At 41.7% G+C, this 17591-nt stretch overlaps 1 pseudogene across 1 annotated transcript; it reads left to right on the top strand.

Annotated features, from left to right (window-relative positions):
- The first annotated feature begins 2010 nt into the window (after positions 1-2010).
- On the top strand, positions 2011-16776 carry LOC143540338 (K(+) efflux antiporter 5-like; annotated as a pseudogene). The gene is made up of 18 exons (XR_013136582.1): positions 2011-2227; positions 13310-13353; positions 13442-13509; positions 13620-13656; positions 13743-13804; positions 13949-14024; positions 14395-14541; positions 14617-14700; positions 14788-14856; positions 14943-15020; positions 15109-15197; positions 15269-15364; positions 15449-15502; positions 15586-15681; positions 15758-15946; positions 16023-16100; positions 16176-16319; positions 16601-16776. The product of XR_013136582.1 is annotated as a K(+) efflux antiporter 5-like (transcript).
- The last annotated feature ends 815 nt before the right edge of the window (positions 16777-17591 follow it).

Here is a 17591-nt window from a genome sequence, read left to right as displayed (position 1 = left end):
TAGAAATATAAAACCAAAGTTATTGAATAATTATTCCATACTTGTTATATTTTTAAAATAATCTCACACACCTGGTCCTGTTACCTGTATATAATGTTTTTTATGTTGCATGTCTAGTTTAAGTTCATCTGCCATTCCTAAACCTCTTGTCATCTTAGTTAGTAATCAAATTTACACATACGACGTGACCTCTTAGTACGATTACATTTCAATTTGCCAACACATAATCACCATTTAACATATTTGAATTGGAATCAACAAATCTAAGCTTATAGTTGTAGGCAACACAAATTTTGATTCAAATTACCCTTATAGATAAAATTTCGATATAAATACAACAAAGATAACTTCCTACTTGATCACACAATTTACATGCATAGTTCTATTTTGAACGCTATATGCTTCCTAAGGATTTGCTATATGATATACTAGATTTTATCCCCTGTATTACGGGGGTTGTTTTACATTATTCGTTTTCAATATTTATATATGTATATTTGGATTTTAATTTTATTTATTGTAAGAAAGTTAATAATTAATATACTTGAGGTTTGATGATGAAATAGTTTCAAAAATAAATAATATGTTATAATCCGGTTTAAAAGCTATCTGGGTTTGATGATACCCGTTACCCATTTATTTTCTATATTATAAAATTGTTTCTTAATTATAAATAATATTTTTCTAAAATAAAATAGGATATTAATTTTTAGTGTATCCCTATTTTATAGGATTTTCATATCAAATATTTGATGAGATTAATTTTTAATATAATGAGATATTATAACCCGTTTAAGAGCTATACGGGTTTGGTGAGATCTTTACCCGTGAATTCGAGTCATATGCGTGAGAATCCTTCATTTACAAATAAAGCAATCTGATGGCTTGAGAGAATGATTGTTTTACATTTTTCGTTTTTTAATATTTACTTTTTGGATTTTAATTTTCTTTACTATAAGAAAGTTAATAATATACTTAGGGTTTCATGATGAAAGTGTTTCATAAAAAAATGATATGTTATTACCCGTTTAAAAGCTATATGGATTTGGTGACCCATGACCCGCTTATGTTTTTTAGTATAAAATTGTTTATTAATTATAAATAATATCTTTTTCTTTTTGAATTGGATATTAAATTTATCCCTATTTTATAGGATTTTCCTATCAAATAATTTGTAAGATTAATTTTTAATTTAATGAAATGTTATAACCCGTTTAAGAGCTATCTGGTTTTGGTAAGACCCATACTCATGAATTTGGGTTAAATAAATGAGATGCCTCCATTTAAAAATCAAGCAATCTGATGGCTTTTATAAAATGGGAGAGCGACCACATCGCGACACGTAGGATTTTAGGGTTTTCATTTATATATATTATAGATAAAGATTATAGATACACTACTAATATCCGGAACTTCATACCAAAATACCAAATGAGGATGAATATTTCATCATTTTGTGACTTTTTGTTAACCGGCTATATTTCACTAATTTTCTATATAATACGATAAAAAAAAATTTTTCTAACATAAAAACCCAGTTAAGTTCTAACATAAATAAATACATGACATGTTAAGTTAAGGGTGTCATAATAAAATATGGGTGTGCCAATAATGGGACCCTTGTTAAAAGGAGATGATTTAAACAAAACGAAATATTTTATTCCATATTTTTAGATTATTAATAATCATTTTTATTATAGGATGATAGAACGTGGGCAAGATGTGTAACCTAGATAAAAATATCGGGCATTTTTGTTAGTTTGTAACTTCATTTATATAACCATAGTCAATACATGATGCATCCAACCCATCCCGCCTGAATAAATCTTTAATAATCCCCAATTATTTATTTTAATATCATCATCATCATCATTCATCAACGCAACGACCCCCATTTGTTTTGTTTTGGCCTTCAAATTACGTAAACGGTTATACTCATCTCAAATACATTTGACTTTCGTAATTAGGGTTTCATCTATGAATCTCCTCTGAAATCATCAGCTTCATTCAATGGCCGCCAAACGATTTGTTGTTGTATTCGTGTTAATCATCGTTGTCTCGTGTTGCGCAAGGATCTCAGTATCGGCGAGATCTGATCAGGAAACTAGAGAACGCTTTTACGGAACTTTAGTCAATTCGTCGGCGCCGGAGTCCGGTGATGCCAGTATCGCCAAGATCTTCGATCGCGTCTTGGAGAAAGAGTTCTCCGATAATGACTCAAATGGTGGTAAATTATTCATTTAATTGCCTTCTTCAACTTCTTTATTATTTGAAGGGGTATGTCCTAGCAGAGCCCAGTTGGACCCGCAAGACTCACCTTGAAGAGGGACGTCTGCGCAGTTGGACCCGCAAGACTCACCTTAAAGAGGGACGTCTGCGCAAAGACCAACTGGATCCGCAGGACCCACCATGCTCAGAGAGATGACGTCCTTACGCGCAGTACGCAAGCTGTTCCCGCAGGAAAAGCCTCCCAATGGTGACGTACCCCGCCTGTTCCCGCAGCTGCGGATACTAGCCATCAGGGAAGGCTACCCGCACTAACAGCAAGGCTACACGCACAAGGCACTACCTCTCAAATAATTCAGTAATGTCACCTGAAGAAGGAATGAGCAAGCCGGGAATTCTCCCGCCCAAAGCCGGGAATTCTCCCGCCCAAAGCCGGGAATACTCCCGCCCAAATGAGCCAGTCCGTACGCTACTGGAGGATCTTTTGTACTATGCCTGCCAAGGTATGGACAAAAGATCTGACCAAAGCAGCGACAGCTCACTGACAACAGTACGACGAGGAGCACGCTCTAGTACTTAATGTCACTATCAGCCGCTGCCTACTCACCAACCCCTGTCGTGGCACGCACATAGCCTGCAGTTGGTGGAAAAGGAATAGTACACAGCCGGCCATGTCACTATCAGCCGCTGCCTACCCACCAACCACCAGCATGGCACGTGCGTAGCCCACAGTTGGTAGAAAAGGAATATTATACAGCTGGCTGTACCTGCTTAGACACCTACCTTCGGCTATAAATACTCCAACACCTTGGAACGGTATCATTATCTTGTATCTTATCTGCTCTAGCTATTTCTCTTAATATACACTTATATTCAGAGCAATCTAGTCTGATTCTCACGCCGGAGGGTGGTCACAAGGAGGTACCCCCCCCCTCTCAGTGACGAGCTCACGGTGTCTGTTTTGCAGGTCATCAGAAGAATAACCATCTTGCCGGACCTAACCCTCGTGGGAAACATCTATTTAACCCCCACATTATCCGTAATCTGCCCAGGGTCACTTAGTGTTTCTTCATTGGCGCCATCCGTGCATAAAAGCTAGAACTTATTCTTTTTCAGTTTTTTCAAAACTTCTGGAAAGATGGTTAACGTGACTCCGGTCCCAAGGCCAGGGAGTGACCAAGAAACCCCGGTAACTAAAACCCCAGCTACTGGGGGGAACACCGGCGAGTACACAAATTTTACGAACACTACCCCGGTTACCCAAGCCGGGGCAAGTGCAGTAAATTTTACGCACACTACCCCGGTTACCCAAGCCGGGGCAAGTGCAGTAAACAATCCTTCACTGGGATTCACCGATACCCAGTTGGAGAAACAACAGACGAGACTCCCCCGCCAAACACTTGATCAAGTTAAAGCGTGGGCGGAAGCACGTTAGAGGGAATTCCAAGCTGAGTTGGATGAACGCTTACGTTCACTCCAACAGGCTGACGAATTCGGAAACACTCGACAACAGCTCAACATGAGCAATGAGTGCGAATACTGGGACGATGATCGGGAGGAGTCCGACAGCGACGTAAACCCTCGTCATAGAACGAAAGGGAAGCGCAAAGAAACGGACTTCCAACCGAGAATGAATTTTGGAGAAACCTTCAAACCAAAAAACGCGGGGCGAAACCCACGTGACTTCTCCAAAACCTTTAGACCAACTGCTGCAAATGCGGGAACGTCCAAATTTGCAAGGGACATTGCGGAAGCAATTGCCCCGAGAAGTGCCAAACAAATGTCCAATATAGGCACATATGATGGTATATCTGACCCAGACGATCATTTGAACAGATTCATAGCGGGGGCAACCGTCAGCAATTGGACGGAACCCACGTGGTGTTACATGTTCCAAATGACGCTTGTTGGGGCAGCCAGAGCGTGGTTCGACCGTCTACCGGTCCACCACATCTACGATTGGGCAGACTTCCAGCAGAAGTTCAGCCAACACTTCAGTCAACAACAAAAGTATACCGAAGAGCAATGGACGATCCTCAACTGCATCCGAGAGGAAGATGAGTCATTACTAGACTTCATCACTCGCTTCAACTCAAAGAAGTTGAGTCTGGGTACCATAAGCGAGGATCTTGTTCGCGCAGCTTTCATCCAAGGCGCCGAATACCCAGAGCTTATTCGCACATTGACGGGTAAAGACGGCATGCCATCCACATGGGATGCCATCATGACAGCAGCTAAACGCTTCGGGGAAACGGAAAAGCAACTGGGTAGGGATCTTCCCCAGAGCACAAACCTCTACACTCAGAAAACAAGAGAAAACAACGTCCTTACCGCCCGACTAAACAAAAAGAGGAAGCTAGGTATTTGGCAGTCAAGGGTAAACTTTGACACCTCATCCGGCTCGCACCCTCGGTTAGGCGGAAAGGATAACATGCAGTTGTCGAACCGGAACTCCAGATGGACGCCACTCACCAAAAGCGTCACCGAGATATTCGCCACCGAGAGGCTCCCATGGTCAGAGGCTCCAATTATCCGACAGCGTCCAAACGCTGATCAAAGCAAATCCTATGACTTCCACAGGACAAAAGGCCACACCACCGAGGAATGCGTAGACTTGAAGGACGTCGTCGAAGCATTTGTCAGAGATGGGAAACTCACACACCTCGTGGCGTAATGAACGCTGAGCAGGCTAATGCGTGTAGAACCCCAGTTGGGGAAAACACGAATGATACTGCAGCTTCAATGTTGGAGACTACATACTGCGTAAACAACGAGATTCCGAACCAGGTACATATCGGCTCGAAAGGCTCGATGACACCCCCATCCCAAGAACATGGAAGGGAGCTCAATTACGCAGGCTGCATGTAGATCAATTCCAAACTTGTAAAGAAAAGGCCTAGAGCCACTTCTAATGGAAATGATTCTCCTTATCACATTGACGCTGATGGTCTTACATTTATACTTATGAACTTTCCACACTGATATGCCGGTATTCACCGCATAAATAAGTGGGGAAGTAAGTCGTTGCGTGTGGACGGCGGCAAAACCCGCATAAACACAAAAAACGGCAAAAATTTCTAAGAGATGAGGACAACCTTCACGCAGGTCAGTTATAGGTAAAGTTTGGTCATCCCACTAAATGAAAGTGACGGTCCTACCCGCACAATCATGATAGAGGAAACTGAACATTAACCTATTGACAACCGCGCGTTGAAAGGTTTAATTTATTCAAAACACTGATATGCCGGTATTCACCGCATAAATAAGTGGGGAAGTCGTTGCGTGTGGACGGCGGCAAAACCCGCATAAACACAAAAAACGGCAAAAATTTCTAAGGAAAAGATGAGGAAAACCTTCACGCAGGTCAGTTATAGGTGAAGATTGGTCATCCCACTAAATGAAAGTGACGGTCCTACCCGCACACTCATGATAGAGGAAACTGAACACTAACCTATTGACAACCACGCGTCGAAAGGTTAACTTATCCAAAACACTTGGAAAATTGCTAAGTTAAACTAAAGTATGCACGAGCGAATCATATATTGTTTATGAGGCACAAGTGCCAAATTAAACTATAATATGCATGAGCAAGTCATATAACGTTTATAAAGCAAGTCATTAAGTGAAAGTGACGGTCCTACCCGCACAAACATTTATATTTCATAAAAAATTCAAACATTACAAGAATGGCCAGGTATCTACCCGCCTACAGTAATGTAAATCTATCCTAACGGTGGGAAGGGATCTCAAGGTTCAAACTTCAGGACCACTCCCTCCAAACCCACTCAAACCCGCACCATCAGTTGGCTGTGACGGTTCAAGGAAAGTCTTGAGAATGGTTAGCCCATCATCAGCAGCAGCAATTTCGTTCACCTTCTCCACCACTGGATGCGGGAAGGCAGCATACTGATTCACTGCTTGGTCATAGGCAGCTTCAGTGTCCACGTCATAAAGAGGGAAGTTGGAAGGCGGGATGCCCTTCTCAACAAACCCCAGACCAAGCAGGAAACCAGCCTTTTCCCCATCCTCATGGGAAGCGTTGAGGGCTGCGCTCATGGCATCGTCATAAGATGTGTTCGTGAAGATCCGATGCACAACCTACAAAAAGAAAAAAAATATATCAAAAACTTTTCTAAGTATAAAGAAAAGCGTAAAGACATTATGAAGCTACGCATACCTGCGACAACGCTTCTCGTAGAAGCCATTCCTTGGTGATCAGAGCATCCTGGAGGGCAGCTTGACCTTGGTCACGGGCGCGTTTGGCTTCACTTTTGTTAAGGTTGGCAACCAACACTTCCTTAGCAGCAGCCTCTTCAACGCCTTTCAGCTTACGCTCAGTGTGGTCAAGCATACCCCTCTGGTCCAAGATCTCTTGGAGCTTCTTGGCGTCTTCCATGGCCAAGGCATCATGAGCCTGCTGGAGCCTCTCTAGTTTGGCTTTAAGCTCCTCATTCTCGGCGCGCAGAGGCTCAGCAACAGCTTCAGCTTTGGTGGCCCTCTCGGTCGCATTCCGCGCAGTTTCCTTAGCCAACCTAAGCTGTTCGTTAACAGCTTGGGTAGCCTTGGAACGGGCCTCGAGCCGGGCCTGAACGTCAACCTCGAGGGCCTTGAAGGCCTTTTCCTTCTCCGTAGCAATGGCGGAAAGTCTCCTGTTCTCCTCCCGGATAGCCCGCGCCTGGGCCACTTCCTGGCTACGCGCCGCCATTAACTTGTCGTTTTCACGACAAAGCAACTCGACGCGCGGCTGCATCCGGGCAAGGAGAATCCGAAGCTCGTTCGTCAGCCTACCCTCCTGGTAGCTAGACATAGCTTCCCCCAACGCACCACTTGGGGCTGCGTGACGTGCCCACTCGACGCAGTCCACAGCCGTCCGAAGGGTTGTTCCCCGGCGGATGTTCCACCGCGGAACATACACCTCATTGGAATCCGAAACTGCAAAAACAAAACGCAGTTAGGAAAAGATGATAAAAAAAAATAGGCCAAAATAACCCTACGCACCTGTAGGGTCGACAACAGGCCGGTAGCCGCCAAACCCATCACCCGAACCTAAGGGATATCCATCCAAGAGGTCAGGCAGATGGGAAGGAGGCAGAGATTGGCTAGAAGCCCCAACGCCGAACATACCTGATGAACCGGCCGGGGGCACGGTTGAAGCCGCCGCGGTAGAGACCATCGGAGGTGAACTCACTGGAGGTGAACTCACAACCGTGGCCGCCGCTGCATAGGAGCCCGCAGAGAAAATCACCGTCGACTCAGTAAAGGATGCAGTAAAGATGGCACTGACAGCCGGCGGAGATGACGTCACAATTGGAACAGTTGCCTCAACGGGATGAGCAACTGAACCAACACTGCAAACAGGCGCAGCTGCCTGGGTCATCGCCTCGGGTAGGTTGACCAAACCTACCTTCGTGGGTCCAGAACTGCTCCTTCCCGCATCACTTTGGAATGCGGTTACATCCACGCCTGCATGAAGACAAGATATTAAAAACAATGGCGGAAAGAATTGCGGGTAAGATAAATAAAAAGTACTTACGAGTTTTCTTAATCTTGAAGGTTCTGACGGGCGGGGACGAACCCGATAGAACTGGCCTCTTCACGCCAGTCACCGTCGTAGAACTTGGTCGCCCGGAGGTGGCAGCTGTCTCAACCTCCGAGACAGTTGTCTCACCACCACCAAGGTTCCCTGCCGCCTCCTCACTTTCGGTCTCCGAGTCAGACCGGTTCCCCTGATCGGCAGTGGAGGCAACCTTCGCCTTGCCCTTCACCCCGGCAGCTTTCTTCTTCCTCACGAAGAAAGGACCATCTGCGGATTCCTCATCAGAAGATGACAAAATTAGAGAAACTTCAGCAGAGGTTTGAGCATGAAGAGGGCGAGGGTTAATGAAACCCTTACCTGGCCGCGTGGCGCTCAGAATTTCGTGGCCTGGCGGGTAGACCTCCACAAACCGATCCGCCGTTTGCTCCAAGATGGGCAACTCGTTCTCGAGAGCACGAGTACCCAGCCGAGCGGCACCACCGCTCTCACGCGGTTGCAGAAGCGACTGCAAGTTGTTCCCCTCTGAAAATAAACAGAAACAGTTAGAAGAAAAACCCTAAATCAGCAAAAAGATATGAAGCATACCGTAAGGGATAGAGTTCAAACCGTATTTGAGGACGATGGGAACCTGTGGCGCCTCTGCCCCAGCATCCTTCCATACCCGGCTCATCCCAAGCATCACCATCCCAGACTCCGCAAAGCGGTAAACCGGAGTCTGGATCCGGGAGATCTTGGTAAACCATTCCGCCTCCTGGTAGTTGGAGGCGTGAAGGTTCGGGAGTGCCCTCCCGTTCTTGAATGTTATCGCAATAGGGACGACACGGGCAGATATAGAAGAACTCCCGCTTCCAAGACCGAAGACTGCGCTCGGTAGCACAGATCTTCAAACCCTTGATCCGAGTGATCAAGGTGTACCAGCCTTGGATGCACCTCCAGGAGTAGAAGGTCATCAGGCGGTCGACGCGGGGCTCAACGCCCAGAATGTGGCACACCCATTCAAAGTGGCGAACCTTTGCGATAGCCATCGGGTGCACCTCCGTCAAATGTACACCGTGTTTCTCCAAAACACGGTACACAAACTTCGTCAATGGGAACCTGAGATTCCCATAGATGAAGAATGCAACATACACCCCTATCTTGCCCTTGGGGGCATCGTACACCGTCTGGTGAGGCTCAGGAAACTCAGGCTCGAAAGGCTCGAGCATGAACTTCTTGACGATGTACTGATAAAGGTCGACGGAAAGAGCACACTTGCACTCGCCAGCAGTACTCTTATCGTCCTTGTCAGACGCGGACACCGGATTCTCAGAGTATACGTCGGACTCCTCGGCAGTAGCCTCAGGATCACGAATGGAAGACATGTTGAGGATGGAAAGAAGAACGATTTCAGGAGAATGCTCGACAGAAGTTACGGTATTCGCCGGAAATCGCTTATAAGAAAAGGTGAGTGAGTTGAGATGCATCCTCTTCCCCCTTTATATACCCATCGCAATGAATGCGATGAATTTAATGCGGGGGAGACGGAAAAGCGCAGGTGCAATGAAACTATGACACGTGGAAAGAGCAAGCTGGCAACAGCTGTCGACAGGACGCGCGCCGTAAACTTCGCGCCCACGCGCCCGAAAACTCACGCCCACGCGCCTGAAAAAGCGTCTGGAATGACCATATACTGTCACGTCGCCATAACTTCCTGCACGTCCTGAAACTGTCAGAAGAAACCGTCGGACGACGCTAACGTCCCTTCAACAGTTTGGACTGTTCTTATCCTTTCACCAACTCTTCGAATTTCAAAAAGATTCAAAAAAATTCAAAAAGATTCAAAAGTAAGAGGGACTATACCCTCTTACCTTGGTAACCAAGTAACCGTAAGACAGGTGCGGGTACAGTGTCAAGGCAAAACCCTTCACATACTTAGCACCTGCAGGGAATTGAAGCCAAGAATACATTGGCAACCAAGTAACTATAAGACAGGTGCGGGTACAGTGTCAAGGCAAAACCCTTTACATACTTAGCACCTGCAGGGAATTGAAGCCAAGAATACCTTGGAAGTAAAGTAACTATAAGACGAGTGCGGGTACAGTGTCAAGGCGAAACCCTTCACATACTTAGCACTCGCAGGGAATTGAAACCAAGAAGGATCTTCGGGGCCGTGCTTGCGGAAAGGGAATTAACATCCCCGCATAGCGGGAACGTTGAGAACTAGATTGTTTGAAACTCCAAGATGGAATTGGTTGTTTAACAAAATTGATCACTATGTCTAAAACTACCAAAACCTCGTGGAGAATCTACACAAGTGAAACTCAACGCTCCTGACTTGCGAGGAGGTTACACACCTACCCGCATCATACCCAAAGATCAAGCAGAAAAGTCGGGAATTTCTGCACGTGACATTAGGAAACCCGCGGGAAGAATCCCCGCGGAGAACCTTAAAACTAAACCCTTTTCAAAACCTCTTGCTTAAGTCCAAAAGTTCACCTCACTTATTAACAATTCATGAGAAGAACATTGGACTGGGGGACTTGAAGAGGTAGGTCCCAGCAGAGCCCAGTTGGACCCGCAAGACTCACCTTGAAGAAGGACGTTTGCGCAGTTGGACCCGCAAGACTCACCTTAAAGAGGGACGTCTGCGCAAAGACCAACTGGATCCGCAGGACCCACCATGCTCAGAGAGATGACGTCCTTACGCGCAGTACGCAAGCTGTTCCCGCAGGAAAAGCCTCCCAATTGTGACGTACCCCGCCTGTTCCCGCAGCTGCGGATACTAGCCATCAGGGAAGGCTACCCGCACTAACAGCAAGGCTACACGCACAAGGCACTACCTCTCAAATAATTCAGTAATGTCACCTGAAGAATGAATGAGCAAGCCGGGAATACTCCCGCCCAAAGCCGGGAATACTCCCGCCCAAATGAGCCAGTCCGTACGCTACTGGAGGATCTTTTGTACTATACCTGCCAAGGTATGGACAAAAGATCTGACCAAAGCAGCGACAGCTCACTGACAACAGTACGACGAGGAGCACGCTCTAGTACTTAATGTCACTATCAGCCGCTGCCTACTCACCAACCCCTGTCGTGGCACGCACATAGCCTGCAGTTGGTGGAAAAGGAATAGTACACAGCCGGCCATGTCACTATCAGCCGCTGCCTACCCACCAACCACCAGCATGGCACGTGCGTAGCCCACAGTTGGTAGAAAAGGAATATTATACAACTGGCTGTACCTGCTTGGACACCTACCTTCGGCTATAAATACTCCAACACCTTGGAACGGTATCATTATTTTGTATCTTATCTGCTCTAGCTATTTCTCTTAATATACACTTATATTCAGAGCAATCTAGTCTGATTCTCACGCCGGAGGGTGGTCACAAGGAGGTACCCCCCCCCCTCAGTGACGAGCTCACGGTGTCTGTTTTGCAGGTCATCAGAAGAATAACCATCTTGCCGGACCTAACCCTCGTGGGAAACATCTATTTAACCCCCAGATTATCCGTAATCTGCCTAGGGTCACTTAGTGTTTCTTCATTATTATTATTATTAAAGTTAATTCAGTTGTTTAAAATGCATGAACGTATAGATCTCCTTAGGGCTTACAATTTTGAGAAACAGTTGTTATATGTTGAGTCAAGTTAGTTTAGTTGCTTGATGGAAACGTAATTTAATACTGCCAAAATTAGCTACTGTACCTGATCTTGAATTTCAATCACTAAAACTCTTTGCTGCTTTATGTCTCTATTTGCTTCGGGTTGTTTTCGCCTTTTGTATCAACTACTGGATATTAAGCATTTCATACGTTGGTTTGTCTTTTCAGCTATGCAGTCGAAATCGCCAATATATCGGTCATATATCGTTTATTGGTCCCTTGGTAAAATGTCGGTCCCGATATTTGACCGGTATATCATGATATATCTGATATCAGCGTTTCAAGTCTTAATTCTCAATTGTTACTGTTTAATGTTAGTATTTCTAAGTCTTAAAAAGTTCCTACTTGCTACTATTGTTGGTGTTTTGCAAGTTGCAAAAAGTTAATTTGTTAATGGTAGGATAGTATACTGAATTGTTAGTGTTAAATTGTCATATATATAAATTCTGCATGATATTGAAATTATCCAATATTTTTCCGCATTAACTGCATAGCTTTTCGGTGATGAATACTTGATAATTGATGTATACATATAAGTCATTTGTATTTTGAAACCAAATAGCAGTGTATTATAAGTAGTTGCCAACTAAGTTATAGCACAAATTCCTCCTCATAGGTTTTAAATTCAGAGATTTGTCTTTTTGCGTATATTGGGTCATTGTATAATGTATATGATAATGCTTGCATCTGAAATACAGTGAAAATGAGGATTTTTCGGCCTATGAGCAAAGTGTGCTATCTGTTCACACCCTCATCATTAATATATGTGCTGCATCTTACCTTTATATTTAGACAAAGAAAAGACATAGATTAGGGAAAAAAATGAGCATACTTATTGTAGCAGTAGTTTCTAGATGTTTCTTGCTTCACATATTTATCTGGTCCTATATATCAGTTCTAAGGGTATTAACTCATAACCTTACCATAACCAAAAGTTCCAGTTTCTATAATTGTTTAATCAATCAGTTTGGTTATTTCCGTTTCTCGTTTTCGGTTAAATATACAAAAAGTGCTGTTTATGTGTGTCATGTCTTATGTGCATGTTTTTTAGTGCTGTTCGCTTGTGTTTTTATATACCTCGTCATTGTTCTTTGTACTCTTGGAGCCCAGGGTCTCACTAGGAGCAGCTTCGCTGTCGTCTATCCCACAGGGTAGGGCCGTAGGGGTAGAGATTGCTTCCATTTCAACCCTCCCAGACCCTACTCTGTGATTGGGATTTTACTGCGTATGTTTGTTTTTGTTTGGTTAAACATGCAAAACTGTTTAGTTGTGGACTTATGGTTCGGTTACAATAGACCACTGGACTTCATTTTTGGGCTTGTCTTATTTTGGTCAGATTTAATATGTGATTTGAGTTTTAACAAAAATAAAAGATTTCAGTAAGTTTAATATATTATTGGGCCTGCATTTTTGGACATTAGCATTAGTTAAATATTTTCATCAATAACTTCAAAACTAAACATTCAAACAAAAGCATAACATGCTAGTTAATTCGGTTAGCCAGAAGAAACTATTTAACTTTATAGTGCTTTATAGGTCGCCAACGCGGTTGTGCTATTTAATAAAGTATTCTGTTTGCTTTATAGATCTTTGATATATTACAGTCTTTATTTAGTTGATAAATAACAAGGGCAACAAGCTGGTCCTAGAGAGAGCATTTATATTCACCTCATTATTTTACTCTTTTAAAAGGTAACTGAGATGATTTTGAATACACAAATGTATAAATCTCAAACTTGTACACTTCTCAATAGTCCTTTAATTGGTATATAGAACTTGACTTCTACATTATGCACTGTGAACTAATTGTTTGGCGTTTTTCAGTGCAAATGTATTCTTTGGCACATTTGTTTTATGGTGTTTAGTTAGTATCTCATGCCAGTTACTATTTCCTATAATGCTAGGTTCTACTCAAAGCAGTTTCAATAACAGTGTCGCTGATCAAGAAGTAAGATTTTTTTTTTCTGAAAGAAGAGCAAAGATAGCTTTGAACGCTTTTGAACTTGGAAAATCTAACTTATATGATGTTTTTGCAGGCTGTATTGGAGACTGTTGCTAAAATAACTCATGAAAAGACTAAGACAAACGACACTCAAGAGGCAACGTGAGTGTCTTAACCTGTGTACACATATAATACATAATTTTATGGTCCATTCAATTAAAGTTATAGTAGCAGTTACAAAATTATTCTCTTCATTTTGTTTCTCTTGACAGTGAAGATGAAGGCACACCAACACTAATAGACAAACAGGTGACTGACAATAGAACATAATATTGATATCTGGTGCTTCACTTTCTACCTTGTGGAACCTGATTATATGCTTTATGCAATTGTAGGACAACGTGTTTGTGATATCAAACAAGAAATCAAAATACCCAATACTTCAAGTGGATGTAAGGTCAGATCTTTTCTATGTTCATATATTTATGTTCTTAAATGAGTTCTTTTTGAGGATATTTGTTGATTAAAAGCTGGTTGTCCTAGGTTTTAAGTTGATATCATTCTTGTAATAACAGAGGTTATTTGTGTTTCTTGTCTACAGGCTGATTTCAGATTTGGTGGTAATCATTGTCTCTGCTGCTATTGGTGGAATTATCTGTTCCTGCCTTGGGCAACCGGTTTGTATATCTGGCTTTTGACTGTTACATGTTTGTAGTTTATCTTTAGAGACCACAATGTTTAGAAGTGCCAATTTCGACCCATTTACTTATTAATGGGTTTGTTTGGGTTTTTGTTTTCTCTAACTGGTCAAATTAGCTTCAAAGGAATCAAGATTAGCGACTAAAATAAATAGAACAATAGCTTAAAAAGGAAACATGCTGAAAGTCACCCAAAGTGTATCATGAATGCAAAATGTTTTGGGCCATCCTGACTAGACATGTACCAAAACCTGTTTTGTCCCATTACTCAAATCTTTGAGGCACTCATTTTCCCACTTCTATTAGTATTTTTTTTTTATCTTATTGGCTTGTTCCATTTGGTTGCTAGGTTATTGTTGGATATCTTCTTGCGGGTTCCCTGGTTGGACCTGGCTGCTTGAAATATGTTAGTGAGATGGTACAAGTTGAGACATTTGCTCAGTTCGGTGTGGTGTTTCTTTTATTTGCTCTAGGACTCGAGTTTTCTATGCCAAAGGTTTAATTTCTCTTTTTATAAGTTCTTTTTTAAGTTTTATGCAAAATTGTTTTGATCAAATGGTTTCTAATGCAGCTAAAAGCTGTGGGTCCTGTAGCTGTTCTTGGAGGTTTACTTCAAATACTTATTCTCATGTTTTTGTGTGGAACAATGGCTATGGTACTTTTAGGAACTTCATACTTGTGGTAGACTTTACGTTTTTTAGTTTAGAGAATGTCTGTTGTTCTAATTCATTGATGGGAACAGTTATGTGGAGCAAAGCTGTCAGAGGGTGTTTTTGTTGGTTGTTTCTTGTCCATGTCATCAACAGCAGTGGTTTGTTACCTGATCAATACTTGCCAACTTTTTTGCTAATTGCTGCAATCTGAGAATAATATCTATATTTTTGTTTTATTTATCAGGTGGTGAAGTTTTTGGTTGAGAAAAATAGCAATAATGCTCTTCATGGTCAAGTCACCATTGGAACACTCATTTTTCAGGTTGACAAAAATAAGCTACTTTTGTTAATGAGTCCTACACTCCTACTATTTTAATTTACTGATTTTGTTGTCTGTTTTTTTTTTTCAGGATTGTGCTGTTGGTCTATTATTTGCTTTGCTACCAGTTCTTGGTGGCAACAGTGGGGTTTTGCAGGGGATGGTCTCAATGGGAAGACTGTAAGTCTAAATAACTTGTACCAAAATTACTCTTTTTGACTTGTTACCTAACCACCCATTCTGTCACCCAGATTGATGACTTTATCAACATATCTTATTGGTGCATCACTTTTAACATGTCATTCATGCCCCGGTTCCTCAAACTGATGATGAAACTATCATCTCAAGTAAGTTATGCCAGTTTATCTTCATTATTCTCTTTCAAATTTAATTTAACTTTGCTACTTTTATGTTTCTTAATCCCACTTCAGACAAATGAACTCTATCAGCTTGCTGCTGTGGCCTTTTGCTTATTATCTGCTTGGGTAGGTTAAACAATAATAATAATAATCTCGTCATCCAATAACTGTGCTCTTGTTTTAATAATTTTGTTATTTGAAATTTTCAGTGCAGTGACAAGTTAGGACTTAGTCTTGAACTGGGTTCTTTCGTGGCTGGTGTTATGATTTCTACTACGGATTTTGCACAGCATACTTTAGATCAGGTAATTTATTTGCATACATGTTAAAAGGAAAAGAAAGTCTGAAAAGTGTGATTAATAATGATTCTTATTATTGTAGGTGGAGCCTATACGCAACTTATTTGCGGCCCTATTTCTATCTAGCATAGGAATGCTGATACATGTACAGTTTTTGTGGAGTCACGTGGATATACTGCTGGCGTCTGTTATTTTGGTTATAGTTGTTAAAACTACAGTTTCTGCTCTCATGACCAAGGCCTTTGGATATGGAGTTAAGACTTCGTTTCTTGTAAGTCTTGATGTCGATCAATTAAATATCCCAAAATATCCAATAATAATAATAATAGTTTACGTTTTTCGTTTAGGTTGGAATTATGCTTGCTCAAATCGGAGAGTTTGCTTTTGTTCTTTTAAGCCGTGCCTCTAATCTTCATCTTGTTGAGGTTTGAAATACATTTTTTATCTAACCGTGCATCATTTAGTTACAATTGTTAATTATAATTTATTATGTCTTGTAGGGAAAGATGTACCTTCTTCTTCTTGGAACAACGGCTCTCAGTCTGGTGACAACTCCTGTGCTTTTCAGATTGATACCTGCTGTGATGCACTTAGGAGTATTGATGCATTGGTTTCCTGCAGAAACCGCACAACAATCTCCTGAGGTATCTCTCTCTCTCTCTCTCTCTCTGATGGAAACTGAAAACCGAAAGCTTTAAATTAAGATAAACAGCCTGATTCGAGATAGGCTAATCTCCATATTACACCTAATTTTAATAACATAAATATCGACATCTCACAAATGAATGCAAACTCTAATTTAATATTGATACAAACGGTTATTTGCCATGATCGTCCCTGAACTATCGGAACGTCTCTCTCTCTCTCTCTCACACACACACACACGCACAGAGGCATTCGTGTTAACTATTTGATTTGTTTACAGCAGGAGATGAGTTTGGTGAATGATTCAAGTAAAATGAGTGAACAAAGAAACAGAGTGTTGTGAGGTTAACACATACATGACGACACCAAGTAGTATATTAAGTTAGCAGGTACATATAATAGATGAAAAGGGGGTTTGGTCTTTCTTTCTGTAATATATGTTATCCATGCATTTAAGATCAATGACATCACATGACGGCGACGCATGCTGAAAACATGCCAATTTTGATAGGCTCGATTTGGTTTAAAGTGTTCATGATTGTATTAGGTGTTTTGTGAACGAACTACTATACATTTTTTACAAGGCAGATGTAGCATACCTTTATTCGGTTTATTGTAGTTTCATGATGGTTATGTTAGTGTCATGATGATTTTAATGGTAGAAGTCGTAATAAAAGTGATTGGTTTATGTATATTAAATAAAAAAATCAAACTCCCATTATTTATAGGGTTAATGTAATGACATATTTTAAAATTAGACAGACTTAAAAGGTAAAAGGAGGAAGTTACTTTTTGGTTAAAACATTTATAGACCAAACAAGTAGATTCTTTATCTTTTAAGGGGAAAGAATTTGTAAAATTTATGTAAGGTGATCTCTCTTTTTATTTGGGCTTTGTTGGCCGTCTTGGCCTCGGGATTTGTTGGTAATAAAATTTAGCAGTTAAAAAAGACTTTATTTAAAAGGAATTGGTTCCATTAGTTATTAGACTGTCCGCATCAGTTCAGAGTAATTTTCTTTACAAACAGCCTAGTCAGCATGCCACGTCAACTTTCTATTTATTTTTTTCACAAACACTTTTACCTACAACAATAACATATTCATGTTTCCCACAAACAACCTCATAATTTTCATATCACCAATATGGAGGGCCCACAAACCACCATCCTTGATGAAGGATCTTTAAGGATGGATGACCTCCACATCAACCTCCACAACACTTGTCTTTTCCATTCTTCTCACAAATTTCCTCCACATAAGCTATGGATGGCC

The sequence above is a fragment of the Bidens hawaiensis genome, unplaced genomic scaffold (genome assembly GCF_021521415.1).
Source record: "Bidens hawaiensis isolate Kalapana, Puna unplaced genomic scaffold, B.hawaiensis_p1.1 tig00012199_1, whole genome shotgun sequence".
NCBI classification, from domain to species: domain Eukaryota; kingdom Viridiplantae; phylum Streptophyta; class Magnoliopsida; order Asterales; family Asteraceae; genus Bidens; species Bidens hawaiensis.
This window is presented reverse-complemented; position numbering and strand designations above follow the sequence as displayed.